This window comes from Malaya genurostris, chromosome 1 (assembly GCF_030247185.1).
Source record: "Malaya genurostris strain Urasoe2022 chromosome 1, Malgen_1.1, whole genome shotgun sequence".
NCBI lineage: Eukaryota > Metazoa > Arthropoda > Insecta > Diptera > Culicidae > Malaya > Malaya genurostris.
The window spans coordinates 8099224-8114073 of record NC_080570.1 but is presented as its reverse complement, the minus strand read 5'-3'; the positions used below and the strand labels follow the sequence as shown (position 1 = coordinate 8114073).

Below are 14850 nucleotides of genomic sequence, written 5' to 3'. Positions count from 1 at the left end.
AATGTATAATCGCAAAGCAATGTCCTGGAATTACATTTCTTCTGTGGAATTTGGCCTTTCTGTTTCAACAGACTCCGCAACCGATTCCTAATGTACATAATTATTGCATGACTGGTACTACGATCCTACACGGAGAGCCCACAGATCACAAAATTACAATATTGCAATTGTTGTTTCACGCCATGGTTGTTTCAACTAAAATTTTGTTGATTCAACTGATATATCTATTGATTTTATCTTACCCATTCAGGAAACCGAAATTGCTGTATTCGAATGCTGTCACTTGGCTGAAGCGAAGTGATAGTATTTGTATTTTCTCGGAAGTGAATCTCTAGCATTAGGCTTATTAGCTACAGTCTTGAAAACGGAATTAGAAACGCTCTTCCAGTGAGCCATTCTGCAAGTGGGGTAGAAACTGCTTAATGCTTTGTGAACATTTTGCTGGTTAATTCTATCTCGAGATTTATAATCTATTGTTGCATTTGCAGCTACTTAAGTAAAATTCCGTGAGCGTTTAGCTGCCCATGATACAAAAAAAATTGTTTCAAATGGCGATGTGGTGTTTCGAACCAAAATATCGTAGATTCGAACAAAATATGCTTGATTCAAACTAGAGTTTGGTTGTTCCAAACAAATGTTGAATGTTTGTTGTATCACATCAGAATTAGTAAAGTCACCATGTTATTTCACCGATGACTCGTCTTTCAATCAAAATCGAATATAATATCTTTGCTTCAGCTCCAAGAAGCAATACCGCAGACAAAATTATTCTATACTGCTGTTATAGCTTCGTGAAGTCTCGAAGCGAATGTTCCTAATTTAATTTTTCTCTTGAAGTCAATCTATCGAACAAAGACAACAGATCTCACTCTAACTAAAGGTTTTCGTATATGACATAACTGAGATGAATTATTAGAATTACCCGGATTTTTTTCTGCGGGTACCATTTTAAAGTGAAGATTGTCCTGATTCAATGTAACTTTTCCAAAAAAAATCATTTCGAACTACAATGTCCAGGCTCCCAAATGAAAATTGTATTCAATTACGTTACATTGCGATATATTCCGAAAAGACTAACAGAAAAATATTAATTGCAATAGGCGTTTTAAGTTCAAATGACTGAATAATTGATTGAAATAACTGAGACATTTTTTTTGCTTTCATGCATACATGTTACTTTGCTGGCAGTGTGTCATTGTTCGGTTGCACAAGTGACACCTCATTGAAACGTCTCCTTTTCCCGTTTAGGGTGTATGTCATTGCTCAACTGTAACGTTTCATTGCTCCTTTGTGGTGCATGTCTTTGCTAAACTGCCAGTACGATAAATCAAAAATGATAGTTTAGTTAAAACACCAATCGTTTAGTTGTACCAATGTTTAACCAATCAAATTCAGAAAACCAACTAATATTTTAGTTGTTTTGCGATCGCTGGCTTTTGCGTGTCACAATCGATTTCTTTCAGTGTAGGATTCATTAGTAAGTTTTTTTCCAGTATTTTTATTCGAAAAATTAGTTAATTTCGTGAACATTGCTAGTACAACATTTGGCGAAAAAGTTTGTTTACTTTCACAAGACAGATCAATTTTGGTGTTTTTTGTGACAAAGTCTACATGTTTCATTATCATTTCAAAGTGGACGTTGCCAACATTTGTTCTATTTGGCGCGAAATTCGTCCAAACCCAAGTACATTCTTGGTTTTACATAGCCTTTTGTCGGTTCGTTTTTAGACTCATAAAAGTGGTTTTGATTAGGAACTTAGAAGCCAATGAAATGTAGTTTCCGATCTTGTTGCTAAAGTGACATCAGCAACCCTTGAAGGTTTATGATGTCAAGTTCTGTTCATTAATTTTAACGCGTTCGTCCGACCCACTGCTGCTGAAAAAGGGCAGTAGATCAAAACTGTTTCATCGCTTCTAACCCGTCATATACTCGTTCTCGCTGCCATAGAAAACAACAAAAAAATGCTGATCCGCTTCCTGTATGCCTGAGAAAAGATCTGTTGAAGCTATTCTCTTCTCAGTTTCGTTCAGGTGTTAATTAAAATTGCAATATTACAGTATTTTTCGATCATAACAATTTAGTGATTAATTGATTTTTATAGTCGTACTATAATCACACCATCAGCTTCAAACTGAACAACTATTCATTAATCTTCGGTTATTACGACGTAAGTTTTACTCGGCGATAGGTGTTCTAAAGACAAGAAATAAATGGATAAAATATTACTTACTGAATGAATCAGGTTCGCCATTTGTGGATCATTGAAGTCACTCTAGAGAAGATAAATCACTAAAAATCACTATAACTATAATCTAAACGGGAGCACTCTTCGTCACCCACTAACAACCCGCGTTACAACCGAATAGTTTCGCGCCCGCTTGAATACTAACTGCCTAACACTAAAATGGGACAAGCCTGTCGCCGGGTATCGAAAGCTTTTCTGATCCACCAGAACTCAACAGGAAACACGATAAACATGGTCAAGGTAGTGTGCCTGGGTGGGTCCCGCTATCGTGACGATCGCTATCGGGGTTGCGTTATTTCCCGCCTTGAATCATCCGGCGCGGAATTCAGTGCAAATATCGGAACGACAAACTGATAACCAACCCGTCGCGTTGTTGTTCGGTGCACACATTCCTGAAAACCCGATCGACAAAGGGCCGTTGGTTCGAACAGCACTTGAACTGAAACTGAAAGCACTTGTCAATATTTGTTGAATGCTCCATGCTCCACATCACCCGGTTCCATCGTTCGACTTGATTCAGCGGAAGGAACTTAGGTTACAATCGCGACACTTTGCTGTAAAGACTACGCAGTTCAAGTTTTTAAAAAAAAAAACAATTGACTCACTGGAAGGCATACGACATCCTCTGAGTACTGGGAAATTTCATTGTGAAATCGTAGATCTATTTTCGTTCAGAGTTTATTCACAGTTCCCGATAGAAGATTCAGTGCGGGACTGCATGGAAGCAGTAAAATACCAGCCTTCGAAATTCCTCCGCGTTGCAACGGGTGATTGCTTCGGATTAAAACGAAAAAAAAACGAAACACAGTCCGTCGAGGTCACAAAGTCAAATCGACGATCAATGACCGAGAGACACCACCAGAACCGGAGGACCGGCCGACGACGGTCGTTCATATCGTAAAACCAAAAAAAATGTGTTTCCAAATCTTACTTTTGTTTGATTGGCTCGCAAAATCCATCGACATCGCGCCTTTATTTTTCTCTCTATCCTGTTCGTAAGCATAATTTCAAGGACTTCCACATAATCATCGAAAAGGAAGATTAACGTGGAATGCATAAGCCGATTGAGATTTCGAGTAGTTTTCGTCGAAATCATTGCTTTTAGTTGTTGTTTTTTGTTTCCACGATCGTTGTGCTAAGGGTCAACTCTCTCTCTCTCTGTCTGTATCTTTGCCTTGGACAAAAGAAAAGAATCCCGGTGAGCCCGTAGAAGGAGATGTCATGAGTAATTTAATCTGTAATTGTGGCCGGGCGACACTTGGTCCGTGGTCAATTTTGAAGTGAAGATATTTACCTTTTTATTTCACGTGAGAGTGATTTTGTTCAACATTATAAAACGCTCGAAGCCGATTACGATCCAGTCTGACGTCAGTCTGCTGGTAAATGGCTGGCTTCCGTGACTGGAAACGATGTGATTTTTATTGGTTCCACGAATGCGTTTTGTCCGAAAAAAATGTGGGTAAAAATAATCGCATCCATTCATCGAAATATGCATAAATCATTGCTCACAGTTTATGTGAATTAAAACTACCGGAACGGAAAGTTATTCGTGCTTTCATCAATAATTGATTGGTGAGGCCGGTTTGTGTACGATGATATCTGCAGGCTCGCTAAAATCGTTGTGAAACCCTCTGCATATATTTTTATATTTATTTAGATAAATAGGATCAATGAAAATCCGATTCTCAGGTAAAATTTCGACTCCAGTACTCGAAACAGAAATAAATACGATAAGAAGATAGAAAATCACGACGACACCTCCGAAAAGGGCAACATCTATAAAATAGACAAAGATGCAATACGTGTACCAATTGTCCCTCAACCTAGCTAGGCATCACGGAAAACGTCTCTTCCCGAAGAAATAGAACAACAAAAAGGAACAAGGACTAACATCACAGTCAATAGATTGTCGACAACTAACTGACATATATTTGGGAATAATACCTATTTTCAAAATTTGTTACGAAATTTTGGTTAACTACTATCAAGACCAGATTCTTTCTTTTAAGGACTTGTTATCATTTCCTATTCGAACAGATGCAATGATTCCAAGATTTGGGTAGACGTGAGCTAGATCTCTGATCTCTGAACTCTGATAACTTGTTTCGTGTGTAGAGCCAATCCGTTCTGAAACCCTCGTCGATCAGCCCTGCTTCAGTGCAATATTTGCTTCAAATGGATACATTCGCCTAGGGTAGACTGTTATGACTTTATCGCAAATACGGTGCTAATTTTTTGTGTAACTTTGTTTTTTTTTACTTTGAGATTTTAGGTGTAAACTCAGTCACTGGAACGAATTACCTCCATGATCAACATTTTCTGCAATCCGTGGAAATGCTCTGTGCCATTTGAGCTACCCTTAAATATTACTTAAATAAGCAGACGTAAAGTTTCTGCTACTTACAGAACACTTTTTGTTTTGCAACGGAGTGCAATGTCTTTTCTGACGTGCCGAACGAAAGCGTGTTTTCGACTATTTCTGGCACAAAATTTGGCTAACCCCTAAATGACCAAACCTGCATCGGCCAGGAATAAGTAGCAGAAACTTTACGTCTGCTTAGCGGTTCAAATTGAACTGCCGAGTTTAGCACTAAGCAGTTCAATTTGAACTGCTCTGCACTGATGAATCAAAGACGAAATGTAAAAAATAATACCCTGGATTGTTACTTTGACCGATTCTTTGAACCGATTTCCGCTTGAGCTATCCCGGATTACAGGCACATTCCGTGTCATTAAAGAAACTCCCGTATTGAAACAATAACAGGTACATAAGTCTATTTTTTACGTTTCGTCTTCGAGTCGTCAGTGCAGAGAGCCGTTCAAATTGAACTGCGTAGTGCAAACTTAACCAATGCAATTTGAACCGATAAATAGACATGAAGTTAATGAAACTTGAGAAACACCTTTTTATTTTGTCCCGAAAGACACGAATAGGCGACTGAACTGATCGACGTCAGCCGGGGTTATTTTGGGGTTCAGGTGGCTTTCAGCCAAACTCCTAAATAAGGCATATAAGTGTTTTTTTTTTCAAGGAACGAAAATTCTTTTATGTTTTTGTAAAATCAACAGTTCTAATGACAATTTCTAATACTAAGTTAAAAGTTGGCTTCTTTTGTGAGACGTGGCAAGTTGAAGTCGAACTCAAATGATGCAAAGTCATCTTGAAGAAGACGCCAACCACTAGCGTCGAAACGTTGGGTTTTAAACAAAAATATTGTTTTAAATCTACCAGTGACAGAGAAACTGATTATCAATTTGAGCTACTCCGAACAGTGACTGAACCGTTCAACATTCTTTATTTCTTGACTCTGCTTTGGGTCATTTAAGCTGCCCTTAAATGTGATTCGAACCTATTCAAAAAATTGTGACTATAACCTTCAACTTTCTCCATTCCGTAGAAATGCTCTATGTAGTTTGAGCTACCCTGGAATGTTACAGAAACTTCTATAGAAGAGTTTCGTACCAAATCGTCTTCGGAGTTTCGGAACACCGTCTCAGATTTAAATGAAACTTTCTTGACATGTAGATTTTTCCACAAAAAGTCACCCTAAAAAAAATTTTTTTTGAACTGATCTAGACAGTCTTTCGAAAAGGAACAAATTTTTTTTACCATTTATTCTCCAATATCTTTAGTCGAAAAATGGCAAGTGCACAAAAAAGTATTGCACTAGCGATGTTAGTATAAATTTTCGAATAAAATTTTGAAAAAAATTACTAATCGAATACTACACTGAAAAAAAATTCAATTTAATTTTTTTTTTAATTGTATGAAATTTGTCCCAAGATAAGTAAATATGCTCCCTACGAAACGTTCGTATATTACAAGGTAAGAATTCTTAATACAAATATTTTACTAAAACTTTATCGTCCAGTCTGTTTTTTTTACAAACTAGCAATCGGGCTACTAGCGAAAGCGTATTCTGTACATAAAATCACCTCCTAACTTGAGTTTCATTGGCTTTTTGGATGGTATTGAATTTCATTTTGGTTTAGTTTTCAATAAAAAGTCACTGGAAAAATATTCAGCTTTGACAACAAAAACTATTGTTAGAAAAACTTTTTTTTCTCTATACAAGTCTTGCAATGCATGGTCGGTTTGTAGGGAACAAATATTTGAACAACATTTTATCAAAATCAGAAATTGTATTTTAGGATGACCAATTTATGTTCTTTTAAATCACAGATGCCTTTTTGATCAATTGGTCTCTCGTCAAAATATCTGTTTTTCGTTAACGGTTAACGGTTTTAATTTGAAGTTATATAATAAGACTTATACAAACACTAGACATGCACATCGACTTAGATTGAGTACTGAAAAATTTCATAAATTCATAGTTGCTCTGAAGAAGAAGATATAACCATCGAAACGTTGACCTTCAACAAACAATAAATGTTTTGACAAGAATCAATCTAAATCGAAATCAATTTTGTAAAAACAAATTATGCAAAGTGACTTTTTGTGATAAAGTCTACATGTCCAGAAAGTTTCATACCAATCCGAAAAATGCGAAATTCGTCAATTATAGAATTCGAATCTAAGCTTCCGTAGAATGCTTTGTGTCATTTAAGCAACCCTAAAATAAGACTCTAACCTAATTTTTGTCAATCCATGAAAATGGTCTGTTCATTGTTTGAGCTTTTCGGTAGTATGATTAGAACCTTAAACTTTTCACAACTTGCTTCAAATTACTCTGGAATGTGACTGTAGCTTTAAATTTTCTACCCATCTTAGGAAATGCTTTGTCATTTGAGCTACCCTGGGATGTTACCAACCTGCCACAATTTTCCACAGACTTCTAATATCCGACGAGACTTTCTGTGCCATGTGAACTACTCTGAAATGTGCTTTCAGCTTTCTGTCAAAATGCTTTGTAATATTTTAGTTACCTTGCAATGTAATTCTATCCTTCAACATTTTTCTTCAATTCATAACTACTACGACCAGATAAAACGTACGAGTTCCCATCGAGTTGCTTTCACAAATGATTCAATCACGTTTCCGGGTGGCTTAAATGACGCAGAGCGTTTCCACGAATTGAAGAAGTCTCCTAGTCGTAGCTCGAGTCCTACCTCTAGGGATGCACGTTTTTGCAAATTTTCAGTCTGTTGCTTCTCGTTGGGTAGTGATAAAATAAAAAGTAAAACTACGTTGATAACGACATTATGCCATAACGAAACATCATAAAACAAATCATTAATAAGCAGTCTTCATACAAATGAACTCTTTCGGATGTTTGGATAGCTCGTGTTTGTCATAAATATTTCTGCGTTTCGACCGGATTCCGACAAATGCCGATAATTAGTCATATGGCATTGCCAAAGTGCGTTCTCCCGTCGATAACGATTCGGTTTCTTCGGAAGGACAGGTCGGTTGGGTTCGGCGCAAAAATCACGTTCCGAACACCGCTGTAGAAGAGCACAAGTGTGAATACGTAAACCGGAGTGGCATCCGAGTTTGGCTCGGTCCGGTAATCAACATTCGATGTTTTTTTGGTAAACAAACAAACAGACAAACAAGTGTTTTCGGTTTTAGAAAGTGCAATATTATTACTTTATTTTGGAAAGATGTTTCAATTGCCCCTTTCATTTGGATATAAAAAAAAAACACAAAAACAAATTTGGAGATCGTTTCTGTACGAACGAACGAAAAAAAAATCTGGAATGACGTCAAACTGTCGAAATAAAAATCCCGAACTGCCATTTTTAGTATTTACAACATGATGGCGTACTTGAACTTGACTTGACAGGAAGCATTTAAGTACAGTTTCAACTTAATTATCATGGCAGCTCGCCAAAACGGTTCCCTTCTGGAAAATTTTGAATAATCAAGCACAGCCAGTCTCGTCAGCCTGGCACGTTTTTTGGTTGGTGGGGTAAAACAGACGTCTCTTCAAGTGGCAAATAAATACAACCAAAACTGGGAAAAGAGGTTTTTGAACGCTCTTCGTCATCGAGTTTAACACCGAGCTAGCTAGCTAGCATTCTTACGCCGATCGTTGATTTTACCCCACTGTTCCGGAATCGTTGTCCGTCCACTGTTAACGTGACGTGCATCCTGACTAACCGGGGAACCGGTGGCCATCAATTTATGGTCTTTTGTTTTCCGTTGTTTTGGTGGAATGCTTCGCATTGTTCGGGTAAATTTGGTCACAAGTTGTACAAAGTTATGGTTCTCCTCCCGGGTGACTGAAGGACGGACGAGCTGCGGAGCTGAACTGCAGTGAATTGAACAAATCAGATGATTTAAATCTTCCGCACCGTTTTTTTTTTGTTTATTTGTTTGTTGTGCTCTCAGTTGCAACGTTTTCCTGAATGGACTGACGAGTGTAATGCCATACAAGGATTCCCGGGGTAAGATGACTTCTTATGGTTTCACCCCCAGACACGGTATTGAGCAATTGAAAATAGCAACGAACGCGGATAACGGACCGGCCAAGTTTACCTACAATTCGAAGGTCTCGCTCAGTCTGGGTGAAGATTGAATTGATTTCAAGTTCATTTGAGTCTTCCACTAATTGGAAAAAATGTTTTTCTGTACCGATTCAAAGAAATTAAGCCAAAAAAAAAATACTGCAAAACACGTAAGCTTGAAATTTTAATAAAAGCTTGAACAGAAGAACAATAAAATTTGAAGAATTTTCTTCTAAGCCAAGATAAAATAGTCGGCATCGTTGACGGAATCCGGCCGTTAAGAATTCTATGACCAGCTGTTCGTAGAATTGCGAAATGCATTCGGGTTTGAGTGATTGTCTGTCCACATTGTATTGAAACGAAACACGATATCAAGAACATTTTGCAATGCAAAGTATGTCTTGGAAATAAAAACTTGTTACACATTGTTCGAAATGTTGCAGTCCTCTACTACATGATGTATCCGGCCTTGGACCCAGACAGTTTTCATTTCAGTGCTTGGGGTTCATGTGATAGACTAGAATATAATTATTCTCCCAAATTTTTCATCGTGCCACTTTCGATCCAAAATCAGTTTTAATAAAAAATAAGCGTTCAATCGGCTATACAAGCTGAGCAATTATCAGAATCGGTCTGACATTTATTCAAATTTATCAAAAATAGTCCATGCAACCTATCGTGACCAGAGCTGCTAAATGTCACTGTCAACGAGCAACTTTGCACGACGAAGATTGGAAAGTTTATGTCATTGGACTGCTGCCAACCAGGCTCTACCAATCATCATATATTGAGTGTCTGAGAGCCGATCTGTCATAACATAAATTCTCTTGATATTACACTCACCAGGACGCTCATTGATTGCCGGTGCGATTTATATTATCTTCATTTCTCCTGTCACTGATTGATTACAATGTGACTAAATATTAATCAAGCAGCATAAACATTGAATTAAATTCATGTACACCAATAAACTCCGAAATCCGATGACTTTTTACAAAGAACAATTAACTTTATCAATTTATGTTTATGTTAGTACTCTCATGGAATTTTTTTACTTCAACAGGGAATAGGAGAATGAGAGAGAGAACAAAATGCGTCACCTGTCTTTGACTGAGTATACTTCTTCTTGGTCATTGAGTATCTCATTTGACAGACACTTTGACCGTACCGATTACAGTTGATTGATGATTTTAGTCAGTCTGTCAAGGTCATTTGACATGACTGACAATTTGCAGCTCTGATCGTGACAACTGTGTAACGAAAAAGTAACGCAATATAACACCTATTACTTACGATACGCGATACGTAACATCTAAAACTTTAAAAAAATTAACACATGGAACGCTTCAGAACACCTACCACTTACGAAAACCTAACGTTTCATAACTCTCATAATTTATGAAATATCAACGCATGGCATGCTTCGTAACACCTTTAACTTATTGAAACGTAACGAATGTAATTCTGCATATCACCATAAATTGCAAATAAGTAACGCATGTAACACTTACGAAAAAGTAGCCCATGTAACGCTTCGTAACACCTGTAGCATGTGAAATTGTAACATGTAACGCTACATAACCCCTATAACATACAATAAAGTAACGCATTCCACGTTTTGTTACACCTATAACTCACAAAAAAGTAACGCATGTAACGCTTCGTAACGCCTATAACTCACAAAAGTAACGCTTCATAACGCCTATAACCCACAAAAAAAATTACGCATGTAACGCCTATAACTCACAAAAAAAGTAACACATGTAACGCTTCGTAACGCCTACAACTCACAAAAAGTAACGCTTCGTAACGCCTATAACTCTAAAAAAGTAACGCATGTAACGCTTCGTAACGTCTATAACTCACAAAAATGTAACGCTTTGTAACGCCTATAATATATGGAATATTAACTACTTAACGCCTATAACATTCAACAAAAGAAACGCATGTAACATTTGGTAACACCTATAACTTATACAAAAGTAACGCTTGCAACATTTCATAACACATTACTTATAAAAAAATGCCTAGCAAGACATATAACTTACAAAAATGTAACGCTTCGTAACATCTTTAATTCACAGTATCAACGCTTAGGTAACGTATGTAACGTTTCGTAATACTTAACTCAAGTAACGCCTATTAATACATGTTACTTAGAAAAAGTAACGTATGTAAGGCTTCGTAACAGCTATAACTTACACAAAATATAGTGCATGTAACTCAAAGTAATGCCTATGACAATTGAAAGAATAACGCGTGTTATGCTCTGTGACAACTATAATCTAAAGTAGCGAGTGAAAACGTCTATAACTTACTTTGTAACACACAACACTGTAACTCGTATTTATTCCCAAAAAGTAGCGTAATTACCAATAAAAAGCAAATTCAGGTCACTGAACTGAATCGTGTGGACCGCTTCCGATCGCCTATAATTAGAAAATATCCGATAACTTTTCGTAACACCTATAACTCACAAAAAGACAGCGCAAACAATGTATACTAATTCCCGTAACTCACTAGAGTGTTAAACCAGGTAACGTCTACTAATCAAGAAGCAGTGCAGCGTAACGCCTTTAACTGACAAAAATGAAACATTTCATAACGTTTAAAATTGATCAAGAAGTAACGCTTGGCACAGGATCGTCTAGATTCGCATAACTCACAGAAATTTTTATGGCTATGTCCATAATATATTAAAAAGTAGTGTTTGTTACTCCTAAGTCCACAAAAAAATAATGCTTAACTCAGTAAGAGTTAACACGCGGTAACACATAACATACACAAAAGTGACAGATGCGACACCTAGTAATATACAAAGCTCACAAAACTAATGCAGAAAACGCTTGGGTATTAAAGTACAAAAAAAAGTAACACTTGGTAGCTTTCAAATAGTAATGTGGAATCAGAACCGATTGGCTCAAGTGGCACGTTTCCGTGGTTATTTGGAGATGTATGCCTTACCGTGGCTTTTCATGATTTTCCTGATGGAAAAGGGATAATTTAGTGGAAACAAACATCGCAGATCACGTTACCTTTGAAAATAAAAATATGTTCATAACATCTGAAACTGTTACGCTGTTCGTAACGCCTATAATCCAGTAACAAAAGCAAAGCCTTCTGTTTCAACAGATTTCGCATCTAGTGCTACGATTCAACTGACACTTAGAATCTTTTCAGGTCGGGACTCGAACATACGACAACTGGCTTGTGAAGACCAGTGCTCTATGCATTGAACCACCAACCAGCGTTGATATTTTATGTACTGTGGGCAATTTTCTTAATTTCTAGAGCCTCAAATCCGTCTAAATTTATGGCAACGACTTTATTGACACTGAATACTCTTATACTAGGAACCGCGGACCCTGGGTAAGCTCAGGATCTTCAACGACCGAATAATATGCTCAAACGATTCGAGTCTCTTTCCTGCGAAAGGTGAAAGGAAAGGTCAACCATCAGTTTATTTAGAGTAAATAGCTTTTAGTGTACCAATTGTATCCGTGAGATAAGAATCAATCCAAACTATAACTTGTCTCCCCTCCCCGGCGAACAATACCACTGACGTCGTACAATGTATTGCTGCAAACAATGGGTTTTTTGCGATTCATTCCGTATTCAGATTTATCAACATCAATACGAACATAAAAAAAATATTTATACCCGCATAATCATATAATTTTTCACCGTTCATCTGAAATGTAAAATCTGGTTTTCGCTCGTTCAGCAAAGTGTAAAACAAAATTGGGCTCGGCTGTGCAATAAAACCGTCAGCTCTCAACGACAGTGCTTTAAAGCAATTACCATCAGGACACGTTCGTTGGGTCGGTCATAAGCCGGGAAAAAGTAGGCTCGGTTTGGTAGGTGATTTGCTCATTACGAACCTGTTTGTCGTACATTTCGAGAACGCATGATTCGGAACCGAACTTCCAAGAGTGAAAATTGGTTCAATACCCTTTCGACGAATACGGGACAAAAGTAATGTAAACCAACCGAAGAATATTTATTTGTGCACGTGTTCGAGCTACCATTAGCTACCGAATTTAGCATCCCATTCCAGTGGAAACGACCGAGGGAAAAAAATGCGAAAAACAAAACTAACCCGAAAAAAAAAACACACAAAAGAAAATCGCTGTCAAAATATATGTCTTCGCGAATGCCACTCACCAATGCAGGAAAGGACGGCTATCCCTTCGGGGCAGCGCGCGAGTGTGCCAACAGAGCCAACAGCAACACATATGCTAATGTAACCGCCTGTTTTGGTTACCGAACGAAATGTGTTATTAAGGCTCTGAGTTGGACCACCGTCCGCCGAGTCCCGGCCTTTCCCTCCTCCGACGGCCAGAATTTCTCGTTCTCGAAATCATTAAAGTTTCATTAAATCGAGAGTAAGAAGTTCCCTGGGGATAGCCAGCGAATGGCACACGCATGTCAGGGGAGATGTGTTTGTCCGCTTCTGCCTGGAGGAGCTGTTTATTACCTTCCCGGTTCCATCGCCAAACAGAAACAAAACCAGACCTGACACTTGATGCTTGATGCGTCTGATCATTTTTCCGAAGTGTCACACCTCTGAATGGCTTGTTGTAAACTGAGAATCGGTTAAAACAATCTGTTTGACAATGGATTGCTATTTTTTTTTGACAGGTTCCCAATAGTCAAACAAAACGCAACGCATGCTACGTCCAATCAGTGTATGATCAACGGGCTAGCAGAAAGCAGGCAGAGGAGACGAGATGAGAAGAATTCTTTGGCTTCCTTGATTATGTCTCACTTCCTTCGGTTTTTGGAAATGGGTTTTGCTGTCGTCGTCGTCGATGGTTGATTTTGTTTTTTTTTTGTTTTCATCTCTGGTATGATCATCAAGCGAGAAGATATAAGCTGATTTGAGAGCTTGAACCTGATTTCATTCTTGGAATGCCTTCGATCGCTGAAGGGATATCTTAAGCGCGCTGAGAGAGAGAGGTTTTGGAAGCAAAAGTACGTGTATTGGCCATGTTTAGAGAATTCCAATCGGAGCTATTCCACAGTATTTTTTTGCGTTTTGAATTGATATCATAATGCAAATTTCGATACCCTCGGTTTGTCTTGTTTTGAGCTAGTTTGGTAGCAAATTGGTAGAGTCTTGCCGGTCAAAATTATGATTTGTTATTGAGAAATATTTAGTTCAACTGTAAAAATGAAACATTCGGATAGAACAGAAAATGCTGCGAATATATTCGGAACGTTTGATCGTATGATTAAAGCCTCTAGATAACCTTGATTCGCAATATGCCTTCTATTTTTTGTTTGCTCTAATTCTCATCTTTCTGAACTGGAAAGACTAAAAAATTACAAAATTTGAAATTTGAGTTTAATAAGCAGCCTTTTGCCGCAATGGAACATTTGGTCGAAAGTCAGTTTTTTTTTTAAAAAAAAACCCTTCCTTGAATGACAATTCGTCAATAATCATTCTCCCAAGCAAGGAAGTAGGATATCAAGAGTTTACCCGATTTTTACATCGAAACAATCATTTAGCAAAATAACTAATTCGGCAAAAATGGCTTTCGGCGAAATGGTTCTATGCCTTTTTGTCATTCTCTCATGTAGAAGGCTATGCAATCACTGTGAAACCCGACTTTTGAACGGAGGCCCGGAACGCCGAGTGTATATACCATACGACTCAGTTCGTCGTGATCACAAAATGCCTGTGTGTTTCTTAGAGATGGTTGATGGTAATTTTCACAAACTTAGATTCAAACGAAAGGCCTTATGGTTCCATAGCTTGCTTTTAAATTTCATTTTTATCCGACTTCCGGTTCCGGAATTATAAGGTAATATGTGCAAATCTACGAGAAAATGCGCACTCAATTTTCTAGGAAATTTTCAAAACGATTTTAACAACCTAAGATTCAAATAAATGTTTCTTAAAAGTGCCCAAAATATCGATCCGAATCCGACTTCCGGTTTCGGTATTACAGCGCGATAGATGAAACTTTTTGAATTTCATGAGCATTTTTTCACTAGTGATGGCGAAACGAGGTGTAATTTTTTTAAACTTACTATTAAATTCATTTAGTTGGCAGATCTTGTTAGTTAGTGGATATATAAATCTAGCTGTCTCCGGTTTCCGGTTCCGAAAGCGCTCATAACGGCGAAGAAAAGCTCCAAAAATGGAACCTTCTACGATGTTTCAGCAACGGAAAAACTGATTTGCACA

General features: G+C 37.6%; 2 protein-coding genes across 5 annotated transcripts in view; one reads left to right on the top strand and one right to left on the bottom strand.

The window, feature by feature from the left end:
• Positions 1 to 14850, top strand: part of LOC131431398 (uncharacterized) — an 87216-nt gene that overhangs the window by 61090 nt on the left and 11276 nt on the right. The gene's annotated exons all lie outside the window — the stretch shown is intronic.
• The window catches only part of LOC131431413 (uncharacterized), a 78732-nt gene that overhangs the window by 60337 nt on the left and 3545 nt on the right, over positions 1 to 14850 (bottom strand). Inside the window, exon 1 of one of the 2 annotated variants that reach the window (XM_058597154.1) lies at positions 2232 to 2345. The exons of the other annotated variant lie outside the window; for it this stretch is intronic. The gene's annotated coding sequence lies outside the window, so the exon portion shown is untranslated. Of the gene's footprint in view, positions 1 to 2231; positions 2346 to 14850 lie in introns of those variants that run through there. 2 annotated transcript variants of the gene reach the window in all.